Source organism: Heteronotia binoei, chromosome 3 (assembly GCF_032191835.1).
Source record: "Heteronotia binoei isolate CCM8104 ecotype False Entrance Well chromosome 3, APGP_CSIRO_Hbin_v1, whole genome shotgun sequence".
Classification (NCBI taxonomy): domain Eukaryota; kingdom Metazoa; phylum Chordata; class Lepidosauria; order Squamata; family Gekkonidae; genus Heteronotia; species Heteronotia binoei.
The window spans coordinates 155744418-155770775 of record NC_083225.1 but is presented as its reverse complement, the minus strand read 5'-3'; the positions used below and the strand labels follow the sequence as shown (position 1 = coordinate 155770775).

The window sequence follows — 26358 nt, the reverse complement described above, 5'->3', positions numbered from 1 at the left end:
GGAGTCGTGGGTCAGGCAGAGCACTTTGGCCCGGAGGGGCCCTAGAGGCATGTATAGATGCCCAAGGTGCAGGAAGAGACCTTGGCAGGTAGAGAGGTTCCCGGCTGAGCCATCTCACACTTCTAGGAGGCATTGCTGAGCCCAGGGGTCTTGGGCCTGGCTGGTCTGGATGTCTGCAGCCAAGGTCGGGCGAGTCATGGTGGCAGAGAATACCGAGGGTGCAAGGATGAGCCCAGTTGAGGTCTCCTCCGTTAGAGGCACAGCGTACTCTGGTTTTTGGGAGAGGGCGTCCGCTTTCTGGTTTTGCAGGATGAAGGTGATCCGGAAGTCAAACCTGGAAAAGAAGAGGGACCACCAGATCTGACGCTGGGTGAGGCGTCAAGCAGTCTGTAGATGTTCCAGGTTCTGGAGGTCAGTCAGGACCTGGACGGGGTGGCGGGCCCCTTCAAGGTGATGCCTCCAAACCCTGAAGGCGGTTTTGATGTCCAGGAGTTCCCGCTCCCAGATGGTGTAGTTGCGCTCTGCGGGTGTCAGCCAGGTCAGGACCGTCTTTATTTTGTTCAGGTCCATCCGAGTCCCATGGGGTGAGACAATGTGGCCAAGGAACTCGACTGCTGTTAAGTCAAAGGCACACTTCTCTAGCTTGGCATAGAGACTACGCTCACACATTGGCATTGCGGGACCTAGTGGACGTGCCCTGCGTGCTGGGCGAGGTTTTGGGAATAAATTAAAATGTCATCTAAATAAATGATCACAAAGTGGTCGAGCAGGTCGCGGAAGATGTCGTTCATCAGCCTTTGTAAGACAGCGGGGGCGTTGGTCAGGCTGAAGGGCATCACGAGATACTCATACTGGCCATAGCGGGTCCCGAAAGCCGTCTTCCATTCGTCTCCTGTGCAGATCTGCACCAAGTTGTATACGCCCCGGAGGTCCAGCTTGGTATAGACCTGGGCCCCCTTAAGGTGATCCAGTAGTTCTGGGATCAGTGGCAAAGGGTAATGGTCCCGGACAGTGATTTTCTTCAGGCCCTGGTAGTCATTGCAGGGCCGGAGCTTGCCGCCTTTTTTCTTGACAAAGAGAACAGGGGCAGACAGCGGGGACGTGGATGACTGGATGAAACCCCGTTCCAGGTTTTTGGCGAGGAAGTCCCACAGGGCTGCTAGCTCTGGTTCGGACATGGGGTAGAGCCGCCCCATAGACATGGGTGCCCCTGGTACCAAATTGATGGCACAGTCATAAGGCTGGTGCGGGGGGAGCTGGTCAGCCCCCTTTTCCTCAAAGACATTGGCAAAATCTGTGTAGGCTGGGGGAAGTAGAGGACCAGCAGCCGGGGCGGCAGCGGCCAGGGTGGCTGACTGGGCCTGGTGAGGACAAGGGTCCTTGAAACTCAGCTTTCCCTGTGCCCAGTCCACGAGGGGGTTGTGCTTTATGAGCCAGGAGAGTCCCAGAATGAGGGGAAAGCGGGGCATGCGAGCAACATCGAATTGTACTTGCTCGTGATGGTGTTGGATCTGGAGCGTGAACGGGTGGGTCTCCTGGGTCACCGGACCGGAGTGGAGGAGGCGCCCTTCGATGACTTCAACCAGGGTCGGGGTGTCTTTGTCCTGCACTGGGATCTGGTGTTGCTTCACAAAGGCCACGTCGACGAAGCAGCGGGTGGCCCCGGAGTCAACGATGGCGTAGACGAACAGCCAGAGCCCGTCCAGCAAGCTGAGTGTGACCGGTACGAGGAACAGGCCCTGGTCAGTAACGTAGGGTTCAGGGGACCCGGCTAGGTGCCCCAAATTGGGGGGTCCACTCAGACTTGGGGCTGGTCTTTTACTGGTGGTGGTGGCACAGTACTGGGCTGGGTGCGCTTGGTGAGGCAGCCGGAGAAGTGCCCTGCCCCTCCATAGTACAGGCAGAGATTCTGTGAGCAGTGCCGTTCTTTTTCCTTGGTGAACTGCAGCCATGCAACCCCGAGTTGCATGGGCTCAGGGTCGTCAGTCTCAGGACTGGTGTGCATTGGTGTTGTCACCGTCGCTAGGCAGCGGGGCAGCTGAGAGGGATGGGTGCTGCTTCGCGCTTGGCGGTGGCTTTCCAGGCGGCCATCGATGTGGAGACACAGCGTGATTAGGCCTTGCAGCGTGGCCAGTTGGTCTACTCGTGCCAGCTCATCAAGGACTTCATCAGCCAGCCCCTCCATATACTGGTCCATGAGGGCAGCCTCATTCCAGGCCAGGTCTTGGGCCAGAAGCTTGAACTCAGTGGAGTACTGGGAAACCAAGTTCATACCCTGCTTCAGGGTCTGGATCTTCCAATTGGTGGTGGCTTCTTGCTGGGGGTTAGCAAAGGCGACCGCCATATGATCCAGAAAGCCCTGGTAGTCCGTCAGCAGGGGCGAAGGGAAGAAAAAGAAGAAGAAGAAGATATTGGATTTCTATCCCGCTCTCCATTCCGAAGAGTCTCAGAGTGGCTCACAATCTCCTTTACCTTCCTCCCCCACAGCAGACACCCTGTGAGGTGGGTGGGGCTGGAGAGGGCTCTCACAGCAGCTGCCCTTTCAAGGACAACCTCTGCCAGAGCTATGGCTGACCCAAGGCCATGCTAGTAGGTGCAAGTGGAGGAGTGGGGAATCAAACCTGGTTCTCCCAGATAAGACTCCGCACACTTAACCACTACACCTAACTGGCTCTCCAGGGGCTAGAAGCAAGGGGGTAGCCCATTTTGCTGCCTGCCCCTTTAAGACGCTGACAATGAAGCATACCTTGGTCTTGTCATTGGGGAAGTCTATGGCACATAATTCAATATACAGTTTGCACTGTGCTAGGAATGCAGGAAACTCCTCCACCTTCCCAGTGAACTTCTCTGGGAGAAGCACCGGGCACTTGGGTGGGGCAGCGACAGTGGCTTGCTGCTGCTGTTGCATGTGAGCCACGATTTTTGTGAGGTGCTGTACCTGCGTGAGCAAGGCTGCTAGCTGCCCAGAGCCTCTGCTTGCCTCCTCATCCATCTTGTGGAGTGAGTGTTGGGGGTGGAAGCAATCTGTCACGTTCTCAGGGTGCAGGCAGGAGTCCAAAGCCAGTCCAAGGTCAAAGTCCAGGAAGTCAAGCAGGAGCCAAGTCACCAATGCAGAATCACAAACCGGAATCAGAAGTCAATGTCCAAAAGCCAAAAGTTCAGGGTGCCAGAGAAATCAAGCAGGTCAGGATCAGGGATCAGGAAGGAGCGTGGATGCAAGCCAGAGAATAGACTTGTTGCTTCCACAAGGTTACCAGGTCCTGGGTGGGAGCTATATAAAGTCTCTCTATATGAGAGCCTGGGTAGCAGTGACTCTGCTAGAGCTCAGGGCTGAGAGATCTGAAGCATCGGCGTGCCTCATGTCTTCACTCTGAAACTTCTTTCCGGAGCCTGCTTTGAACTCTTGAGATGGGAGGAGGAGAGCTTGGAGGAAATTGATCATCAACAGCTGACACTGGTGCCTGGAGAGTGATTGATGGGCCAGCAGCTGTTTGTTCAGCTGAGGAACTGGCTGGCAACTCTTCCAGGTCTGTTAACCCTTCCAGCTCCTCCTTGTCAGGGCTCATGACACTGGGGAACCGGCGCTCGAGCGCTGCACTCCCTGGCGGGCCATCTAAAGCCCCCCCCCCGCCAAACACCTGATTAAGACTCAAACACTCACTCAAAGGCAGTGCTGCAGGGCCTGCCGGCGCTCAAGCAGCGGTTCCCCAGCACTGAAATTGACCAGGGAGGGAAGGGAGGGAGGAGGCAAACTAGGGGTTTGCCAAGGGAGGGGGGATCCCAATTCGGTGCCCCCTACCTCCCAACGCCCTAGGCAACTACCTAGTTTGCCTAGTGGCAGGACCAGCCCTGATTCCTGCCCCCCTTGTCTTTTTCCCCATCATGGTTCCATCTGTTCACAAGCACACTGAGGACTGATTTTCCAGGTTTTCTTCCCCAGTTTTTTTTGTATGCAGTGTTTTTTTTTTTTGTATGTAGTGTTTCAGCAATCTCAAGGGGACTGCACAATCCCCATTAAAATACATTACCCACACATCACATTACAACTGAGGGTCATACCTGGTGTGTCTCACCCCTTATTGAGAGGGCAGTGGCGTTGCAGCTACAGAGGTTCCTAGATGACGCTTCCGTCCTTGACCCGTGCCAGTCTGGGTTCCGACCGGGCCATGGGACGGAGACAGTGCTGGTCGCCTTGGTGGATGACCTCCAGCGGCATCTGGATCGGGGCGGCTCTGCGGTACTGATGTTATTAGACCTGTCGGCGGCATTTGATACAGTCGACCATCAGTTACTAAAGCGCCGCCTTGCCGACATAGGGGTTAGGGGGCTGGCCTTACAGTGGCTTTCCTCCTTCCTCTCCGATCGGGGACAAAGGGTGGCCATTGGGGGCGAGCGATCCCAGAGGCACACACTTGATTGTGGGGTGCCTCAGGGAGCAGTTCTCTCCCCAATGCTGTTTAACATTTATATGCGCCCCCTTGCCCAGATTGTCCGGAGGTTTGGGCTGGGTTGCCATCAATATGCAGATGACACCCAGCTCTATCTACTAATGGACGGCCGGCCTGGCTCCGCCCCAGGGAACCTGGATCGGGCCTTGCAGGCTGTAGCGGCGTGGCTTAGATTGAGTGGGTTGAAGTTGAACCCAGCGAAGACAGAGGTCCTTTGCGTGGGTCGCGGCGCCCAGGGAGGGGAAATAGCTCTCCCAACCTTCGACGGCGCACTATTGGAACCAGTGCGCCAGGTAAAGAGTTTGGGTGTTTTACTGGAGCCTTCATTATCAATGGAGGCCCAGATAGCAGCCACTGCCAAGTCAGCATTCTTTCATCTGAAGCGGGCAAGGCAGTTGGCCCCCTTCCTGGAACGCCGCGACCTCGCAACAGTGATCCATGCAACGGTCACCTCAAGATTGGACTACTGTAATGCCCTCTACTTGGGGCTACCTCTGTGCCGGACTCGGAAGCTGCAGCTAGTGCAGAATGCGGCGGCCAGGCTGTTACTGGGGCTCCCGAAATGGGAGCACATACAGCCGGGGCTGCGCGGACTGCACTGGCTGCCGGTTATCTACCGAGTCCAGTACAAAGTGTTGGTTATCACCTTTAAAGCCCTATATGGCCGAGGACCTGCCTACCTAAGGGACCGTCTCTCCCCGTATGAACCCCAGAGGGCACTGAGGTCAGCAAGTAAAAACAAAATGACCATCCCTGGGCCGAGAGAGGCCAGGCTCCAAAGCACCAGGGTGCGAGCCTTTTCAGTTGCGGCACCTGCACTGTGGAACCAGCTCCCGGAGGAGGTGCGGGCCCTGCGGAACCTCGACCAGTTCCGCAGGGCCTGCAAGACTGCCCTTTTTAGATACGCCTATAATGATACGGACTGCTGAGTTGCAATGAACGAAGAACCGCCATCTTTAACACCATTTAAACTGGCAGAATCAGCGCTAGAACAGCTATTACTGCCAGATATATATATATATAATGTAATTGTAAATTAAGTATTTTAACTGAATTAACGGGTTTTTATATGTGTAATTTTAATTGCTAATCTAAGCTTTTACTATTTATGTTAATATATTACTTACTGTTAGCCGCCCTGAGCCGCTTTGCGGGGAGGGCGGGGTAGAAATAAAATTTATTATTATTATTATTGGTTGCCTCTATTCCCACGTTTGAGCAGTCTCTCTGATTGCCCTCCCTCCATTTTTTGAATTTTTTTACCTAACTTGCGTCAAACACATAGCTTCAATCACATACCTAGCATATTTGAAACACAGAACAGATCATTTTTAACAACCCCCTCCTCTATACAACAAAATTGTCCAGGTCAGGGCTCAAGTGTGCTCACTCCTGATGAACTTATGGGGCTTACACTCAAGTAAGCATGTGTAGAAAGGGGTGCTTCTGGATGAGCTTGCCCTGATCTCCAGTACCTGTGCCCTTTCTTGGGGGAGAGGCTCCATGAAAGCCCCCTCCTTGCTCCAGTTCCTTTTCCTGGGCCTTACTTCTGAGTTAAGCAGAAAAGTGGGGTTTTTCTCAGGTTTGTAGAAAGATCGTTCTTGTTTGTTCATAGCTCCAGTCTCTAAATTTAAGCATCCACACAGATGGGGTCAAATGGACAATCAGATGAACTGATGATAGCTTGAGGTTCCACTGCTGAAGGCTGATTTAACCATTAAGGCCTCCACTTGAAGGTTGCTGAACAGTCCTTCCTTGTGATGGTGTTTTATGACTAGATACAATATGTATAGGAACCCCATGGTGCAGAGTGGTAAAGCTGCAGTACTGCAGTCCAGGCTCTCTGCTCACGACCTGAGTTCGATCCCGGCAGAAGCTGGGTTCAGGTATCTGGCTCAAAGTTGACTCAGCCTTCCATCCTTCTGAGGTCGGTAAAATTAGTACCTAGCTTGGTGGGGTGAAAGTGTAGATGGCAGGGGAAGGCAATGGCAAACCACCCCATAAAAAGTCTGCCATGAAAACTTCATGATGCGATGTCACCCCAGAGTCGGAAACGACTGGTGCTTGCACAGGGGACTACCTTTACCTTTTTACAATCTGTAACATTATCTTTTCTTCCTGCATTGAACTATAATGTCAGCCAACAGTGTGGAAGCTGCTCCCTTGTGCTACAATAAATCAGTGCATGAAGTTCATGGAGTAGATCTTTCCCACCTGACTGGCAAAAAGCAACTCTGCAGTATCTGGTTTGGTATTGCACTAATCTACTTATTTGTTGTATTCCGGCCATGGAGCATGGGTCACTGGGGATGTGGTGGGGTAGGTAGTTGTGAATTTTGTGTATTGTGCAGGGGATTAGTCTCATAGGTGTTGAACTCATTTGTTATGAGGGCTGGATCTGATATAACTGAGACCTTGTTGGGCCGGGCCATGTCAGGTTGGGCTGGGCTATTTGTATACCTATTTAAGCTTAGGTAGCAGAGATATAAATTTATAAACACAATTTTTTTTTTTTACAAAAAATTAAAACATGCTTAAAACGTTAGCATTCATTGGTCTTAAAGGTGCTTTCTTTGTATTTCTCCCATGGGATCCAGGGAACGGGGCAAAGGAAAGTGTGGCTCTTTCCTTCCTTCCCCAGGGGACTGGGGGGGGGGGAGCCTCAGCCAATAGAAGAAAGAGAGTTGGCTCAATAGCTCCACTGCACGATTGAGAGAGCTCTGTCTTTCCCCTTCCCTCTCCAAGGGGGGAGGATGCTCACCCAATGGAGAAAATAGAGGTTTTGCTCTGTAGCTCCTGTGCGATTGAGCAAGCCTGGCAAAGCAAGCTGTTACACAGAAGGAAGCAAGAGAGAAAGAGAAGGAAGTAGATGCCAGCCCGTTGCTCAGGGGCCTGATAGGAACCCTCCAGGGGCCTGATTTGGCCCCCAGGCTGCATATTTGACACCTCTGGTCTAGATGACTGGAGAACTCTTCCAACTCTATGATTCTATGAAAAGATGTTGCTGCTAACAGTAATTAATACGTATGATTGATATTTCTTGTAATCAGGCTATAGCTAATTAGCAGGTCTGCAATGGTGTTAAATTTTGAATCATTTTAATGGGAACACAATATTCAGTTTTAATATTTAAAATTAAAATGGAGGTGTTTGCATTCTGTCTTTCTCTAGGGATCCTTAATACCCAGAATCCTTAGATACCTTAGATACAGCATATATTCAGTAGGGTTGCCAGCCTCCAGGTGGTGGCTGGAGATCTCCTGGGATTACAATTGATCTCAGCTGGGATTACAACATTTTCTCAGCTAGAGAAAATGGCCACTTTGGAAGGTGAACTCCATGGTATACTCCATTGCAGTCCCTTCCTTCCCCAAACCCAACTCTCCTAAGGCTTCATCCCCAAAATCTCCAATGTGGAGCTGACAATCCTAGATTGGGGGCACACAAAATGTATTTTCCATATATCAGGTTTTGTCCTTCCATGAACTTTATTTTGGTAGGTTAGGCTGATAGCTGTTTCCCTAAGGACTAGGTGTGAGCACTACACATGTCTGGGCTGTACACAACTAGTAGGACCCAGTGGGCTCCATTAATAGATACAAACAAGAGTTCACCAGGCTACTATAAGCCTATTGCTCACATGAATCCCAGGCAAACCAGTGTCCTGAAATTACCATCTTAAGCCCTTCTCTGGGTGCCTTTACCTTTTGAAATTAGATGGATGGCTACTGGAGAGAGGATCCTTTGCTCCTTTCCATGGGAAAAATCACCTAGCACCTTCTCACTATTATCCTTTACACCAGAGGTAGGCAACTATTCATGCCCAGGTGCTAAAAATTAATGCTCTTGTGTTGGTGTGCTAGCGGGGAAAGGGGACAAGGGTTGTACTTGGCTGACACATGTGAAGCAAGCCAAACTCCAGAGATATTGCCAGTGTAAAGTACCAGACTTGGAGACGAGCGTAGGGCAACATAGTTTATTCCATGGTACTATACAAGATGGAGAGAGCGAGCACGCGGGCCGGATCCCGCATATATACAGTTGCCGGACTATTCTCCCTGCTGGCCGGTCCAATGCCGGCCAGCCGTATTTCCCGCCACGAGCTGTGATTGGCGGATCGTTGCGCCCAGCGCGGAGGCACCTGGATGTTTCTCAGTTGCCTCCGCGGCTGATGTCATTCTGCTGTTGTGGCCCTTATGAACTGGTTGCGTTCTGCGAACGCCATACACTACACTCCTCCCCCCTTAGTTAGTGACATAGTCCTGGAGGTAGGCGGGAGGTCGGCGCTCCCGTGTTGAACGCCTGGGAGTGGCTTGTGGTGCCGGGGCTACTTCCGCCTCTGGGGTTTCCCCGGGGGGTTGAGCGTTGTTGGGTTGTGGGTCGGGGTCCGAGGGTTGGTCCGCCTCTGCTGGTGTGTGTGGCCGTGGTGTCGGTGCAGGTGTCATTGGGTGCCCCTCGGACCCTGTCCCCTCCCTCGTTTCCGTGGGTACCTCTGGGAGAGTCCGGCGGCGTAACTGGTCGATGTGCCGGTGTAGGATCTGGCCCCCCTCGGTGGATACCTCATAGTGGCGGGAACCCACGACCCGTAGTACCCGCCCGGCTACCCACTCGGGGCCTGAAGCGTAGTTGCGGGCGTACACTGGGTCCCCTGCGAAGAACCCCCTAGCCGCTTCTCTGACCTCCGGTGACCCTCGCACGTCGGGGGCTCTGTCGGGGTTTAGCCGATCAAGCCTTGTGGTGAGCTTGCACCCCATGAGGAGCTCGGCTGGGCTGACCCCGGTGACTGGGTTTGGGATGACCCGGTTGTCGAAGAGGAACGCGGCTAGCCGGTGGTCCCAATCGCCTTGCACTATCCTTCCCAGGGCCTCTTTTGTTGTTCGGACCATCCGCTCGGCCTGGCCGTTGGTGGCCGGGTGGAAGGGGGCTGACCGGATGTGTCTAATGAGGTACCTCTGGAGGAACGCCTGGAAGTCCCCCGAGGTGAACGCTGCCCCGTTGTCCGAGACTATGGTGTCCGGAATACCGTGGGTGCACAGGACCCTGCGTAATGCTCTAATGGCTGCTGCTGACGAGGTAGACCCTACGGGAACGACCTCTAACCATTTTGTGTATGCATCCACAATGATTAGGAAGATCTGTCCCTGGAACGGCCCGGCAAAATCAATGTGGAGCCGGGACCACGGTTTCCTTGTGGTCTCCCACCGTGTAGCCGGGGCGCTGGGTGGGTCCGGCCGCGACTCCTGGCATGTGCTGCATCTCCGGACCCAGTTCTCTATCTCCCCGTCCATCCCCGGCCACCATACGTAGCTCCTGGCCAGGGCCTTCATTCTCACTATGCCTGGGTGTGTTTCGTGGAGTGATTCTAAGACCCGTTTCTGTAGAGGGGGGGGGACCACTACCCTGCTCCCCCATAGTAGGCACCCTTTGTGGGCTGTGAGTTCCTCCCTTCGCATTTTGTAGGGTTTGAACTCTTCCCCCATGTTCCCCTCTGGCCACCCCCTCACCACCCAGTCGAGCACCCGTGCTAGGGTTTTGTTTTTCCCGGTGGCTCTAGCCACCTCCGCCGCGTGGAGGGGCTGCTCCGGAAGCGACTCGATCGACATGACCTGGTGTGCTGGGGCTGGATCGGGGCCTGTGTCAGGGAGCGGCAACCGGCTGAGAGCGTCCGCGTGACCCATTGCCTTGCCCGCCCTGTGTACCAGCGTGTAGGTGTACGAGTTGAGGAATTGATTCCACCTCAACACCCTCTGGGACAGGATTTGGGGAGTTTGTCGGTCTGGGGCCAACAGACCCAAAAGCGGCTTATGGTCCGTCGCTATTGTGAACCGGCGCCCATACAAATAATCGTTGAATTTATGGACCCCCGCTACTATGGCCAGGGCCTCCTTGTCGATTTGTGCGTAGTTCCGTTCTGCCGAGGTCAGGGTGCGTGAGTAGTATGCGACCGGAACCTCCCGGCCATCCGGTAACTGGTGCCCCAGGACTGCGCCCACCCCGTACGGCGATGCATCGCAAGCCAAGATGACCGGAAGGCGCTCGTCGAAGTGGTGCAGCACCCCGTTGGAAACCAGAACGTCTTTAACTGCCTGGAAGGCGGCGGCTTGCTTCTTCCCCCACACCCATGGAGCTTTTTTGTCCAGTAATCGGTGTAGGGGTTCGGCGAGAGCCGCCTTGTGGGGTATGAACGTGTGGTAGAAATTGAGGACCCCCAGGAAGCTCTGTAGCTCCGCTTTACACGTGGGGGCTGGGGCTTGAACAATGGCCCTGGTCTTTTCCTCGGTCGGGTGGATTCCCTCCGCGTCCACTGCGAAACCCAGGAACTCCACCCGTGGCACCCCCAACATACACTTCTCCCTCTTAACTTTTAGTCCAGCGGCTTGGAAACGGCGGAGCACCTCTCGCAGGCGGTTGCGGAATTCCTCAGGGTCCGGGGCGGCGATTAAAACATCGTCGAAAAACGGCTGGACTCCGGGGATCCCTTTAAGGAGAGCATCCATTATACTCTGGAAGATCCCCGGAGCCACGCTGACCCCAAACTGCAACCGGTTAACCCTGAACGCCCCCCTGTGGGTAACTATTGTCTGCGCCTCGGCCGTTTTAGCGTCCACTGGGAGCTGCTGGTAGGCTTGTGCCAGGTCCAGCTTCCCAAAAATCTTTGACCCCGCCAGGGCTGCCAGGACGTGGCTGACTACTGGCACCGGGTATGGGTTGTCTTGGAGCACTTTGTTAATTGTGCACTTGTAATCGGCACATATCCGCACGTCCCCATTTGGTTTGACCGGGGTCACTATGGGGGTCTCCCACATGGCGTAATCAACTGGCTCCAGGACCCCTTGGGCTACTAGGCGGTCCAACTCTGCCTCGATCTTGGGCTTCAAGGCGAAGGGGACCCTCCTTGCCTTGAGCCGGATCGGTCTGACCGTCGGGTCGAGCGGTAGGGAGATGGCCGGGCCCTTGTAACTACCCAGCGACCCATCGAATACGTCGGGGAACTCTCCGCACACCTCCCCGAACCCTCCTGCTGTGGCTGTGCGCGCCACCTCTACTCGGATTCCCAAGGGGCCAAACCATGCAAGACCCAACAGGGTGGTAAGCGGCCGCTTGACTACCAGGATGTCTAGGGGCCCTCTGAAGGACCCCCGCTCCACCAGCACCCGTGCCCACCCCGCTATTTGGACCGGGTTTTGCTGGAAGTCCCGCAATATGAAATTTGCCGGTCGCAGCTGCAGCCCCTGGCCGGGGCGTAGCCTTCTCAGGGTCTCCTCCGCAATTATGGAGATGGAGGAGCCTGAGTCCACTTCCATGGTGCAGGGGGCCCCGTCTATGAGGACCGCCATTGTTATCTTGTTGGGGGTGGTCAGGGGTAAATTCAGTACCTGAAGTGAGGTGGAGGCTGTGGAGTGGGACTCGGCGGCCTCGTGGTGCGCGGTCGGCCGCGGGCGGTTGGGCTTGGCTCGGCAAGCTCGCGCGATATGGCCGATCTTCCCGCAGCTTCTGCAGTCCCAGGTCCGGTACTGGCAGTCCCGCCGATCGTGGGGGTCGCCGCAGCTGGCGCATTTAGCCCTTTCGCTGGTGCGCTGACTCTGCCGTTCGTGGGCTCGGGGGCGCTGTGGAGCTCGGGCGGCGGGTCCTGCGGCGCGTCGCGTCTGGAAGGCTTCTCCCTCGTCCTGGTGCTCGGGGTCCAGCTCCTCGTGGTGAGCGGTCTCGGTCTTGGCCCGGGGAAACGTCCTGGCGGTCCTCTCCCACGCTACCGCCTCGCTGAAGGCGCCCTGGAGGGTGAGCTCTTCTTTGGCGAAGAGCTTCTGCTGGAGCCTTTCATCGCGGAGGCCCCACGTGAATCGGTCGGCCAGGGTTTCCTCCAGCTGGGGAAAGTTGCAGTTCCCGGCGAGTTTGCGGAGGGCCGCCAAGTAGTCCGCTGCTGACTCTCCTGCGGTCTGGTCCCTTCTGTGGAACAGGAATCTGCGAGCCACCCGTGAGGGCTGCGGCAAGAAATGGCCCGTGAGGAGCCGGATGATCTCCTCGTAGGATTTCTCCGCCAGGCGGGCGGGCGCCGAGAGACCCTTCGCGATCTCGAACGTGGCTGGCCCGCAAACGCTCAGGAGAACATCCCTCTTTGCTCCGGCGTCGGTGATCTTGTTGGCCCGGAGGTAGAACTCGACCCGTTCCGAGTAGGACTCCCAGCCTTCTGGATTTGCGGGGTCGAAGGGCTCGAGGTAGCCGGTGATCCCGCCCTGGTTGGCCATGGTGACGGCGGCGGTCGTGTCCGGTCGTTCGTTGCCCAAGATCTCCGTCGTGGCCGATGAGGCTAGGATCCCACCTTCGTCGCCACTGTAAAGTACCAGACTTGGAGACGAGCGTAGGGCAACATAGTTTATTCCATGGTACTATACAAGATGGAGAGAGCGAGCACGCGGGCCGGATCCCGCATATATACAGTTGCCGGACTATTCTCCCTGCTGGCCGGTCCAATGCCGGCCAGCCGTATTTCCCGCCACGAGCTGTGATTGGCGGATCGTTGCGCCCGGCGCGGAGGCACCTGGATGTTTCTCAGTTGCCTCCGCGGCTGATGTCATTCTGCTGTTGTGGCCCTTATGAACTGGTTGCGTTCTGCGAACGCCATACACTACAGCCAGCATCTCATGGATTAGTCTTGAACTCAAATGATGGCTCTGCAGGTTTGAGAGGCAATGATGGTCATGACCCATGCCTGTTGCCTTCTCCTCGGCTGTTGGCACCAATAATGCTGCAAGTACCTTGGTTGCTTGGGTGGAGAGGTTGCCTCAGATGCTAAGCAAAATAGCCTGCTAGGCCTCTGTTGGCACGCATGCTATGTAGGGTTGACAGGTCCAATTCAAGAAATATCTGGGGACTTTAGAGGTGGAGCCAGAAGCCGGGTTGTGACAAGCATGATTGAACTCCAAGGGGAGTTCTGGCCATCACATTTAAATGGACCACAAACCTTTTAAATGTCTTCTCTCTATTGGGAATAATGGAGTGCCCAGCAGATATTTTCCCCTCCCTCCCTCTGCTTTCAGATGACCCTAAAGCGGGGGTGGGAGAGGAGGACCTCCAAACCAGTGGAACCCCTGCCCCCAGCCCTATTATGGGTTGCCTACACCTGTTTTGGAACTACCCAGTTTACCTGAACAGTGGGGATTCTGTTGTTAATTGCAGAGAAGCAGTTGTGTTACTATATTGCAGCAAAATTACATAGGAGTTGGGTAGCACCTTAAAGATTAACAAAATCAGTTCACCTCAACTGGGTGTGAAACAGTTCAAGCACCAGCGGAAGGCGTGGAATATGTGTGCTATTAGCACCTATAGTGAAACAGAAATCCACAGTCCCTGCTAAGCTTCAGGAGGTACATTGTCTTGAATTTATGAATGGAATCTAATTCTACCTGTTAAGCTCTTTGGAAGGAGAACAATAATCTTTAAATCACCCACAGTATATCCTGGGAGGTTAAAATGTTCCCTTGCTGGTTTATGAACATTGTTATTTTTAACGTCAAATTTGTGCCTATTTATTCTTTGGGGTAGGGACTGTCTTATTTTTCCAATGTAGGGAACAGAAGGGCATTGTTGACAAGTGGATCCTTAAGACACCTCTGGGTTAGAGTGACAGAAAGCTATCTGAGGGATCTGGGTTCAAATCCCTACTCTTTCATGGATGATTGCTTTGAGATATTGTTGCCAACCTCCAGGTGGGGCCTGGAGATCTCCCAGAATTACAACTTCTCTCCAGGCATCAGTTCTGCTGGACAAAATGGCTGCTTTGGAGGGTGGACCCTATGGCATTATACCGCACTGAGTTCCCTCCCTTGCCCAAAACCTGACTTCCCAAGGTCCCAAATCTCTAGGAACCTGGAGCTGACCATGCAACTGGGAGATGTTGGGCCAGTCATGTACTGTCAATCTAACCTACCTCTCAGAGTTGTGAGGTTAAAATGGAAAATGAGAGTATGTTGTAAATCACTCTGGGGATAAAAGTGAATTATAGATGAAATAGATAAAAGCTCCCCCCCCTGTATAATATGCCTTTAAAGAACAAACCCTGTCTTGTCTTTTAAGTCAGTGAGGGGAGCAGATTGTTGCAGACTTACAGAAACATACGTAAGACTAGGTAGACAGCTTTCTGTAATTTATAGAGAGGCCTCAGGTAGTGATCCTTTGTATGAGCCGGGTTGCTATTGGCACACTCCTGTTTGCTGGAGAATATGCCTAACATGCAACATACTGCCAAAAAAAAAGAGAGCAGCATTTATGAGATCACTTGGATGAAATAAGAGAATGGGTAAATCCCTTATGTGAGTATGTTATCAGTTTTGTGGATACATTTTTGAAATTTATCTCTGAAAAAAAATTGTCCAAAGTTATTGGAGGCAAGTAGTGTTCCAGAGTGGGGGAAAGTATGACAAAACGGACCAATTTTGCACTAGAACTTTAATCCTGGTTTAGCCCTATTCCCAAGCTGACATTCTACACTAGAATCATAGAATCACAGAGTTGGTTTCTATGATTCCGTGATTCAAGTGTAGAATGTCAGTTTGTGGACAGACCTAAACCAGGATTAAAAGTCTACTGTACAGGGCCATAGCCAGAATTTGGAAGGTGGGGGGGGGGGCATTTACATTCTTGGGGGGGGGGCACTGATGCCCCACCCAGTGCCCCAAATGACCTTCCCTAGTGGCTCCCTCCCTGCCTGCCTATCTTTCTTGCCACCGCCCTCCCCCTCCAACCAACTTGCTTCCAGGCTGGGGGCAGAAGCAGCCCCCAGCCCCCAGGCAAGTTAAAGGGCCCATAGGTCAGCTGTTTCTCTGGCCCTTTAATTGGGGGGGGGGCTGGGGGCTGCTTCTGCTGCCGGCCTGCACACTGTTTTAGTGGCAGGGAACGGAGGGCTGCGGCAAGCTCACTACCACCCTCTCCTCCCCGCCAGTAAAATAATGTGTGGCCTGGCAGCAGAAGCAGGCCCCCGCGTAAGTTAAGGGCCTGCAAAACAGGGCCTATTCGCCCTGGAGCTGCACCTGGCAGCAGAAGCAGACACCACCACCCCCCTCTGCCACCTTTTTGATTTTAAGCGCCAGCAGCCTGGTTCCATTCGAGGACAAGTGGAGACCGTCTTTTTTGAACAGCTCCCGCTTGTTCCAGAAAGCATCCCAATGCCTAACAAACTTAAACCCTTCCTCCTTACACCAGCATCTCATCCACACATTGAGACTTCTAATTTGTGCCTGTCTCTCCAGCCCTGCATGTGGAACAGGTAGCACTTCTGAGAAGGCTACCTTGGAGGCCCTGGCTTAAGTCTCCCGCCTAGCAGCCTAAATTTTTCCTCCAGGACCTCACGACTGCATTTCCCCACATCGTTGGTGCCAACATGCACCACAACCACCGGCTCCTCCCTAGCACTGTCTATCAGCCTATCTACTACACGCATAATGTCCGCTACCTTCGCACCAGGCAGGCAAGTCACCATACGGTCAGTACACGGTTTTGCCACCCAGCTGTCTACTTGCCTAAGGATCGAATCACCAACGACCAAGACCCCCCCTCTCTCCCTGCCCAGGGACGATTCCTTGGCGCGAAATGATTTCCGCTCACCAACCGAAGAAGAGGTCCCTTCTGAGGGCGCATTCCCCTTATCCTCAGCCTGGTGCCCTGTTCCCTTTCGACCCTCATGCTCCCTGGCAGCAACGGCGCTGCCACGTTCAGAGCAGGGCTCATCTAACACATCCCCAAGAGTCTTCTGTGAGTGCCTGACTGTCTCTGCTTCTCCAGGTCAGTCACCTCAGCCTCAAGGGTATGAACTTGTTCCCTGAGGACCAGGAGCTCCTTGCATCGAGCACACCCTTAAGACTTCTGTCCTGTGGGCAGATAGTCATACATGTGACACTCAATGCAAAACAATGGAAAGCCCCCACCCCCCTGCTGGCATTCTACCTTCATGATAGCTTTTTAAAAATATGCAGTCCCGTTTTAAATCCTGTTTGTTTATGTTGCTCCCCACCTGGAGAGTCTACTTACCTTATTGGGAACATAAGGAGTCTGAGTTCCTGGTCCTTACACAGCCCCCAGGCCAAGAGCCCTTTAGCTCTCGCCCTTCGGCTCGCACCTCTGGCAAGGCACAGCTTAATAATGCAAAGAGGGTGGGGAACACAGCCACTCTAATCAATCAGCAACAATCACCTTCAGTCACCTTCACCTTCTCAGAAGTTTTCAGCAACTTCTCCAGCTGCCAAGCCACAAACGTCACCCTTGTAGCATTCTCTGCTCTATTCCAGAGGTCTCTGCAATGTTTCCATTGCAATGTATAATCATGGACAGGGCTTTTTTTGAGCAAGAACACACAGGGATGCAGTTTATTATTATTATTCCAGCTGACTTGGTCCCAGGGGTGTGGCCTAATATGCAAATGAGTTCCTGCTGGGCTTTTTCTGCCAACCCCTCCCCGTTTAGTGGTTAAGAGTAGTGGACTGTAATCTGGGAGGACTGGGTTTGATTGTTCAGCTGCTGGGTGACCTTGGGCAAGCCACAGTTCTTTCAGAGTTGATCTCTGTGAGCTCTCTCAGCCTCACCCACCACACAAGGGAAGGGAAGGGAAATTCTGAGTGAAGGGTGGGTTATAAATCCAATTTCCACTCTAAGATTCTGAGTGAAGGGTGGGTTATAAATCCAATTTCCTCCTCTTCATATTCATATAATTAATATAGTATTTGTGTATAGTGTGAGATTTAGTTTATTAATGCAAGAAAGTAATTAAAACAGTATCTGTAATTTTTTAAAGTGAATATCTGAATAACTGTGATACTCTGAAATGCAATATGTTCCATTTCATTGCGTATCATGACTTTTACGAAAAGTCCTAAGCGATATCTGTCATCATTTTTAACGGGAAATAATAAAAGGGGTCCATAAAAACGTGCCCCTCTCGAAATCGCAATCCTATCGCATAGCTCCAGTTTCTAATCCGTGTTAGCGGTTCTGCGGTCAAAACAGGGATGGGTGCTGGGCAATGGAGCGATACGATCCGGTTTAGACAGCGTTTACCCGTAGGAATTTATGGAAAACTGCAGATAAGAAGGGAAAGGGCAACAGCTGTAAGGCTAGGCACTCAATTTGAATGCATTGGCTGGAAGCTGGAGAAAGGTTATCGAGGGTTACTAGGCCTGGTTTCTAGGCAACCGTAGTGCGGCCACCGGCTATGACGCTCTAGCCTGCCGGGAGGAAACTCTATGGTAATGGAAAGCGATCGGCCCGTTCTCTTCTCTGTGGTTGGCGGGGGATTTGGGTTGATACCCGAAGCCCTGAGCCGCTAGGGAAGTAACGGAAAGAGGAACTTCGTCGTTGGCAGAAGTACAGGGACGGAGCGGCCCGGCGAGGACTGGTAATTGCTGCAGCGGATGCGTGCGCCCCCCCCCCCCTTCCTCCGCCGAGTGGGACAGCGATGTCCTTCTCTGCAGCCCCAGCCGATGCTTATTCAAAAGCTAGCCCCTTGGAGTTCAGCATTGCTTAGGAAAATGCACTCGGGAGTGGGCGGTTAGGGCCGCCGTAGGTTGGAATTCTAGGCACGCTTTCTTGGGAGTAAGCTCTGTTGAACATAGCAGGTCTTGCTGCTTTGGTCTGTAAGCTCTGCAGCCTGGTAGTTCTGAGTTCCCTTAGGATGTGCACGCTGATCAGTGGAGACCGAATACCATGCATGCATGACCCCCAATAGCTGATGTTGCGAATGCACAGAACAATCCGCCTCTGGTATTACTGGGTGATAATAGGGAAAGAGGTTGCAAAACGCCCAGAGGTCCACGCTGGGATGAGCAGGAACTTTTTGATCTTGTTTCCCCAAAAATGGACTTAATTAACAGTTGGAATGTGCATCTGGATCTTATGAAAGCTGACACAACCGTTTTCTTGTTAAGTAGAATTGGGACAATTGTATTCTTCTTTGGAGCATCGTGGCATTTTTCTGAGATGATTATGATAGTAGTTTTAAGTCAACCATAAACAGCTGAATAAAAAGCAGCTGTGCTGTTCAGAGGACTGAGTATTGCCAGTGCTTTTAGAGCCTGTGTGGTGTAGTAGAGTTTTGGGCTAGAATTTGGGATGGATCAGCTCCCTGCGCTGCCATGAAGTTTGCTGAGTAATCTTGGACATGGTCATTCCCTCTCAGCTTTAACCTACCTTACAGGGTACTGTGAGGCTAAAATAGGAAAAAGAGGATCTTGTATACCACTTAAGATCCTTGGGAGAAGGGTGACAAAAATGTGCTAGACAAAAAGGTGGGGGAAAACCGTGTCAACCCTGTATGTGTTTTTCCTCCTGAACGTGACCTGGTGTACATTGTAATAGAGTATTTGTTTAAGGGTATCTGAAGAAAATTTAAGGAATGCAGTGGAGCTGTGCAGTTTAAAATGTTATGGAACTACTACAGCTTAAAGGAAAAGGTGTCTTTTAAGTTATGAACGGGTCACTTTTAGAAGTAAGATCAAGATGGATAGCTGTTGTAGTCTGTTTGTAGCAGTAGAAATGAGCAAGAGTCCATTAGTAACTTAAAGCCTAAGAAAATTTGTGGCAGGGTATGATCGTTTTTCATTATTAACATTTTTATTAATTTTTGAAGTAAACAAGTAACTATCAATATTAATGTGAATTAATGATCTTTCATGCGTTATTGGTAGGCTTTAAGGTGCTCCTGAACTTGTGCTCTTTTCTACTGCTTTAGAAATGGTGGTTTTTTAAAAATAAAGGTGTGCCTGATACCTGTGACATTATATGTTCTGATTAATTGCACCTACTTTTCAGGTGTGGTTATATATGCTCTGGTGACTTCCAGATTTTATTGCTTTAACGTCATGATGGAGTGTTGCCTTTGACAAGTGGTTTGGAAGCTACATCCAGATGAGAGTGCCGCTGCCAGGGTGCTCTGAAAGGAAGAGCAAGATGTTTAAACCACTGTATTGGTCCCTAATGGCTAGGATCTCTTTGTCATCCTTGGCAATCAGATGCTTTTCAGAGTCTGGAAGAAAGATAGGTAGAGCAAGAAGTGGTTTGAATTTGGAGATGGAAAGGCAGAATGTGCTGGAATGTTTTAAACCTAAAATTAGCAACACGGGAAGCAGTCTGGTCAGCTGCAGAGGCCCATTCTTCTTGCTGTGTGGCATCTGAAACAGTGTGGGCAATTGTGCAGTCTGTGATAGGAGCCTGTTTCTTTCATTGTGCTATGTGTGTACATTTGCAAATAAATCAGGTATTACAAAGGCTCCCTAAGTTTCCACTTTGTTATTTCATCCAAAGGCGGCTAAACCTGACATAGGATTCTTATCTCACTGCAGCTGCTCATTTTCTGCCCTCAAGCATTTTCCTTCCACTCTAATCAAGCTTATCATAATGCACATTGTACTTTTGCATCTTTTACAAGCATTCTTTACAAGACCCCTCCCACCTTCTGTCTAGGGCATAAACACTTTGAGATCTCCATTCCTAGTGGTGTCTGACAAAGGGAACTTTGACTCTTGAAAGCTTACACTCCAAAAATCTTGTTGGTCTCTAAGCTGCTATTGGACTTAAATCTAAATCTCACATAGCCATTTTGATGCTGGGCTCATTGATACAAACCTCCCTCTCCCTCCCTCCCTCTCTCTCTCTCTCTCTCTCTCTCTCTCTTTCTTTCTTTCTTTCTTTCTTTCTTTCTTTCTTTCTTTCTTTCTTTCTTTCTTTCTTTCTTTCTTTCTTTCTTTCTTTCTTTCTTTCTTTCTTTCTTTCTTTCTTTCTTTCTTTCTTTCTTTCTTCCTTCCTTCCTTCCTTCCTTCCTTCCTTCCTTCCTTCCTTCCTTCCTTCCTTCCTTCCTTCCTTCCTTCCTAGAAAGATGGAAGGTATGCTGTACACATGTATGACAAGCTGTCAGTGTTTGTTCTTGTATAAGCAGTTGTCTCCAGTTATCAAATACAGTAAAACTATTTGTGGTCAAATTTCAGTTCATAAATAAATTTATAGTGGCCACGCCAAGTTTTGCTGTTGTGAAAATAGGTCTTTGGTTTGAGTTGTGTGTTCCAGACTTTCTCTCCCTGTCATTAATTATTCATAGCCTCGCTATGAACCTCATTGTAATGCTTCATTGGACTTGGAAAATCCTGCCAACATATGATTTAAATGCTTGCAAGATAATCCTGTATATGCTTATGGAGAATTGTTATGTTATGGCCAAAATACTGGGTGAAATTGCCACAATTAAGCAGGTTTTCCAGAGCACTCAATGCTATGCTGTGTTCACTGCACAAAACTGGTTCTCATGCAGATTGGTTGGTTGAATGAAACCATGACTCCCACTGGAAGCTCATGTATACTGTTAAGTATTGCTTCAAAGTGTGAATTTAATTTATGTAGTGACCAAATACTCAACAAGTGTTTTGGATAATTTGTTTATTTCCTCTTGGCATTTGTGAAAAGACTTAATACTTAAGTGCTTGCTCATACAAAGTATAAGTACTAGTCTCTGTTCCAGTCCCTGGTGCAGTATTTTGTACCCAATGATACATCCTAATGCTTATTTTAAGATTGCAAGTTTCTTTATCATGCCCTAAAATACTTTTTCTCCCCCCACTTGTTTGTTTGTATTGAACATAAAGTATGTCACCCAGTGAACGTCTATAGTGGAGTGGGATTTTGAAACTGAGTCTCCAGTTCCAGTCCAACACTTTAATCACTATACCATACTCTCAATTTCATTATTGTTTTGTTTGGATTTTTTAATGGACCAGATTAGCACAGCCGTCTACAGTTCTTATTGTTTCATTAAACAGTATACCATAGTTCTTAACTTCACTCTAGAAAGGAGCATTCAACCATGCCAAGCCTAGGGCACACTTTTTAGCCCCCAACTTGCATTACAGAGATAATTGCTTAAGCTGTATAATTAATATAGCTAATTTTCAGTGTAGCAAAATCTGTGAATACTTTACTCTGTCCACACAAAATAGTGTTGCACTTACCTGTAATCATTGTTCATCTAGGTGTCTTGTGCGCAGGCACACGTCAGGACTGTGCTTGCACAGGCCAGCCACTAGAGGCTCTCTCACACCAAATTTAGTCTTTCTTTAACACTCCCAGGGGACCCCCTTCCCTGCAAAGCTCATGAGAGGTCATTTTCTTTCCTAATAGTCATGTGCTTTGTTGGGAGGATTCCTCCCTTCCCTAAGTCCTGCTGAGCTTGTCAGGATGTGTTCTCTTCAGCTCTCATTGTTGTGAATTTTTGCAAAGTTTCCCTTACTTCCTGGGAACTCTCTCCTCTTTGGGAAATGTCGCAGGAAGCTTTGTTTTAGAAATGGGCTCAGCGCGGTACAAAAATGACCTGTTTGGATGAATACTTTCTCTGCCTTTTCTGCTTGGGTAAGGCTCGTAATATAGCTCATGCAAGATTTGCCTTCAATTTATCCTGAATACCGCTCAGATTGAGCAATGTGCTTAAAGGCAAGCTTATAGGAGAAAGCGTTCTCTTGCTGTAATAGCTCAGCAGTGAAAACATCTGCCCTGGCAGAACACAGTCAATCCTTGCCTTCAAAATCACCAGTTGGAACCGACCAACTTGTGAGCTTGCCCTTGAATGTCATGATTCTGTCAGTTTTGGGAACAGAACTGAAGCATTAGGTCCGATCACCTGCCCATTCAGCTGAATGCTGCCCATTGGAACCCCCACCTAAGAAAGCCTACTCCAAATCAAAACATAAAGGAGAATCATCGTTCCAGTTACATGAGGCTCCCAGAATCGATCAGCTCTTTGGTTATAGCCAAACTTTCAGTTCTAATGAAACGACGGGAAGTTTCCTCACCACAGATGCCTTCTCCGCATGCCTCCCCAGTTCATTCATTCTCAGAAGCAGAAATGGAGCCTGACCATGGTGCAGTGGAGGTTCCAGCAGCTAATCGACCATTGGAACTATCCGCCCCCCAGCACCCTGGCAGAGTTCTACGCCTCCGCCTCCTTTGGCAAGGCTACCCTTATTATTCTCCTTCTAGACCTCAAGAATGGGGCAACTGGCAATCACAAAAGGCACCTCCAGACCTAATGCACCCCTTTTCATGGAACCATGACATGGTGGGTCCAGAAATTTGGTATCCTCCTGCAGTCTCTCCCCACCTCATGGGCTATGACAGACCAGTTTTAAAAAGTTCAGCAGTGCTGTAAAGGTAAAGATAATCCCCTGTGCAAGCACCAGTTGTTTGTGATTCTGGGGTGACATTGCTTTCACCGTGTTTTCATGGCAGACTTTTTATGGGGTGGCATGCCATTGCCTTTCCCAAAAAGTAGTTCCCTGTGCAAGCACCAATTGTTTCCAACTCTGGGATGACGTCTCATCACGTACAGATGGGTAAAGGATTGTGAAGGCTTAATTCCTCACAGAGCCAGTCAACCTTAGATGCGAAGAAGTGTATCATTTTACTTAGAACAAAAGGCTTCCAGTAGTCCCCGTGCCTTTTTGTATGCTACTCTGGTAGCTCATGGGGGAGGTCAGCCTCAGCACAGACCATTTCTAGATGGTTAGTCTTGGCTATTTTGGAGAAGCCCTCTCTTAGACAACATCTGCCAAGCAGCAATGTGGTCGTCATTGGGCACCTTTATCAAGTGCTATTCTGTGGGCATGAATCTGAGAAGGGGTTGGCAGAGCCGTGCTGGACTCCTTGTTTAATTTAATTTAATTTGCTATTTATACCCTGCCCTATCCCGCAAGGCGGGCTCACAGTGGCTACAATGTAACAATATTCCACTGCAACTCACCCCATCTCCAAGGTGTAAGGAGCTCTGTAGTCTTCCAATGTGAACATGAAAACAGTGTTGCATTTACCTGCAACTGTTGTTCATCGAAATGTCCACTGTGCAAGCCCACATTCCCTCCCTCCTATCTTGCTGTGAGTTCATAGGATGCAGTTACATTCATGACACTCACTGCGGCTCAGGAGGACTGAGGAAAGGGGGGAGCTGTTTCCTGCACAGCACATGACCATTAGCTGGAAAATGGCCTCTAATGAGCTCTGGAGGGGAGGGGCTCCCCTTGGAGTGTTAAATACCAGAGTATCTATCAGAGAGGCTCTGGTGGCTGGCCTGTGCAAGCACAACCCTTATGTGTACCTGCACAGAAGACACCTTGATGAATGTGCAACTCTATTTTGTATGAACAGAATTGCAAGGAAGCCAACTGAAGTGAGAAGTTGGCTTGCTCTTGTTGATCAGGACTAGTGCTGCTAAATCTACTTTGTAGCCGGTTTCCTATTCATGATTATTTGGCAATGTCTCTGAATTCAGTGGAGGTTGTGCCCATTGTGGCCAAGATCTTAACCTTTGTATCTCAAATGATTGCTGCCGCTGATATCGCTGCTGGGAGACTTTGCACTTCTGCAAAGAAATCAAAGGGTAAAGATTATTGTTTAATTGGTTGCCTTTAATTGGTTGCTTAGTTCATTTTATTATATATGGATTTCATACAGCTGAATCTTTGGAGCATTTAGGCAAGATAGCTGCACCTCTTTAATTAAGCCAGCTTCCAATTAATTAAGTAATCATAGCTTCGGGATGCAGTCGGGCCATGAAGAAATAGTTTGTGTCAAGATGGATTGGGCGTTATTCTTTCTGGTTTAGCTTTTGCTAATAGAAACCACCTTGCCCCCCCCCCCTCTCTCTCTCTGGTGTTTAGAGGTTGTACTAGTTGTGGACAGTCATCAGCTAGATGGTGGAAGCCAAAAGGCTGTGCAGAATGAATTGGGACAATTGTTTTCCATCTCAGATGAGGAAGAAGATATGAATGGGAGTATAAACTTTCTCTATCATGTTGACAGTGGTAATCATTGTTTGTGCTGACATTGGCCCCTGCCCAGAGAAAATGAGTTGTGCTGATGCCCCATGATAACTTATTTGCCCCATGAATTTCAAGAATTGTTTATGTTCTCTGGATTGAGATCTCTGTGCATGTACCTTCCCCTGTAAATATTTTAAACAAACACAGAAGAATTGTCCCTATCTTTCAGGTTCTGTGTAAATGAGCTTTAAAAATTACTTATGTTCATTTGACAGCTGTTAAATGCTTTTTAAAATCTTATCTGCTGTTGATAAGGCTATAGAGTTTACCATTGGTAGCACATAAGGAGCCACTCGAAAGTGTGGGCATTGTGTCAAAAAAGAAATGAGAGTGAAATGTATAAAAATATTTTGCACGCATGTTGGAAATTGAACAAAATGAAAAGGACATTCTGTCATTTATGGTGGATGTGTAACAAAGCCAAAATTGTTTGGATACAAAGACATTCACTAATCCAGAAGATTCTAAAGACAAATGTTCAAATCAAACTCTGGGTTTTTCATCTGGGACTAATTGGTGGACAACTAGAAAAGTCGTGGAGCTTTATTTCTATATATAACAATGGCAGCAAGATTATTATGTGCACAAAAATATAAAAGTTTGACATTACAAAGAAATGACTGATGACGATGATGGAACTTGCAGAGATGGCTAAATGTACTTCTTTGATCAGAGAAAAGATATTTACACTTATTGTTAACTAGAAACCCCTTATAGACTTTTTGCATGAAATGGAAAAAAACGAACTGATGCTGGTGTAGATAGATAATTAGATAATTTTATTTATATCCCGCCCTCCCCGCCGGAGCAGGCTCAGGGCGGCTAACAACATCATTCAAATTTCCATTATACAAAAGACAAAGTTACATTTAACATTAAACATTAACATTAAAATTCTGATAAGTTTAAAATTAATTAATTAAATTGATAAAAGTGCTAATGCTATTTGTTCTTTATGATGGCAGTAATCATTAGCAATTTCTTTCTACGTCAGCGAAAGCCAATCGGAAGAGGAAGGTCTTGCAGGCCCTGCGGAATTGTTCAAGGTCCCGCAGGGCCCGCATTTCCTCTGGAAGTTGGTTCCATAGGTTCGGGGCTACAGAGGAGAAGGCCCGATTGCGGGTGCATTGCAGCTTCACCTCTCTTGGTCCGGGGGTGATCAACAAGTTTTTTCCAGCTGACCTCAGTGCTGTCTGGGGTTCATATGGGGAGAGACAGTCCCTAAGGTAGACAGGTCCTCGACCATATAGGGCTTTAAAGGTAATGACCAGCACTTTGTAACGAACCCGGTATATAACTGGCAGCCAGTGCAGCTCGCGCAGTCCAGGCTGTATGTGCTCCCATTTAGGGGGAATTATAATGGAATTGTGGGAATTATAATGGAATTATTATAGAATTATTATAGAAAAAAAGTTTTAAAAATAAAAATAGAGCAAGTGTTAATGTTTGTAATTTTACGTGTATTTGTTGTAAAGAAAATCAGAAGCCACTTTATATTTCTTTACATTTTCCTTATCTTTTTTCTTTAGCTTTGTATTTCTTTTTCTTTTTTCAATATTTTTATTAGTTGTCTTTTGGTTTAAAAATTCACAATAAAATTATTTTTAAAAGAAAAAATGCGTGTTGGAAAGGAAGCACACTTCAAGAGACAACCTTTTTTGTTAATTACGTTAGAAACTTGGTTTAGAAAAAAAATGAAAATAAAGCACAGTGGTTTGATTTAAAGCTCCAGTGATGAGAAAATTTCTAACAGACATCTCAAATTATGTGCTGGAGTATTTCCTCCTATATCAGAATTTTTGCATATTTAAACCAGGTGTAGATTTGGGTCAAAGATGTTGCATTATAAGCAGGCCTTTTTTTTCCTAGAAAAAGAGGTGCCAGAATTCTCAAGAGGGAAATGAAGAACACATGGGTACCCCTCATGAACTTTTAAACATATCTGGAGAATTTTGTTTCCATGAAGAGGTTCTGGAACTCCATTCCACTGCGTCCCCCCAGAAAAAAACCCCTTATTATAAGCAAGCTTTGTGTATATACCCGTCAGGTGTTATAAATGTGTTTGTAACATC

At 49.4% G+C, this 26358-nt stretch overlaps 1 protein-coding gene across 2 annotated transcripts in view; it reads left to right on the top strand.

Annotated features, from left to right (window-relative positions):
• Window positions 1-17656: 17656 nt before the first annotated feature.
• Window positions 17657-26358, top strand: part of B4GALT4 (beta-1,4-galactosyltransferase 4) — a 38638-nt gene continuing 29936 nt past the window's right edge. The window contains exon 1 of one of the 2 annotated variants that reach the window (XM_060234669.1): window positions 17657-17829. The gene's annotated coding sequence lies outside the window, so the exon portion shown is untranslated. The remainder of the gene's footprint in view (window positions 17830-26358) is intronic. The other variant, XM_060234670.1, reaches the window with a different exon arrangement.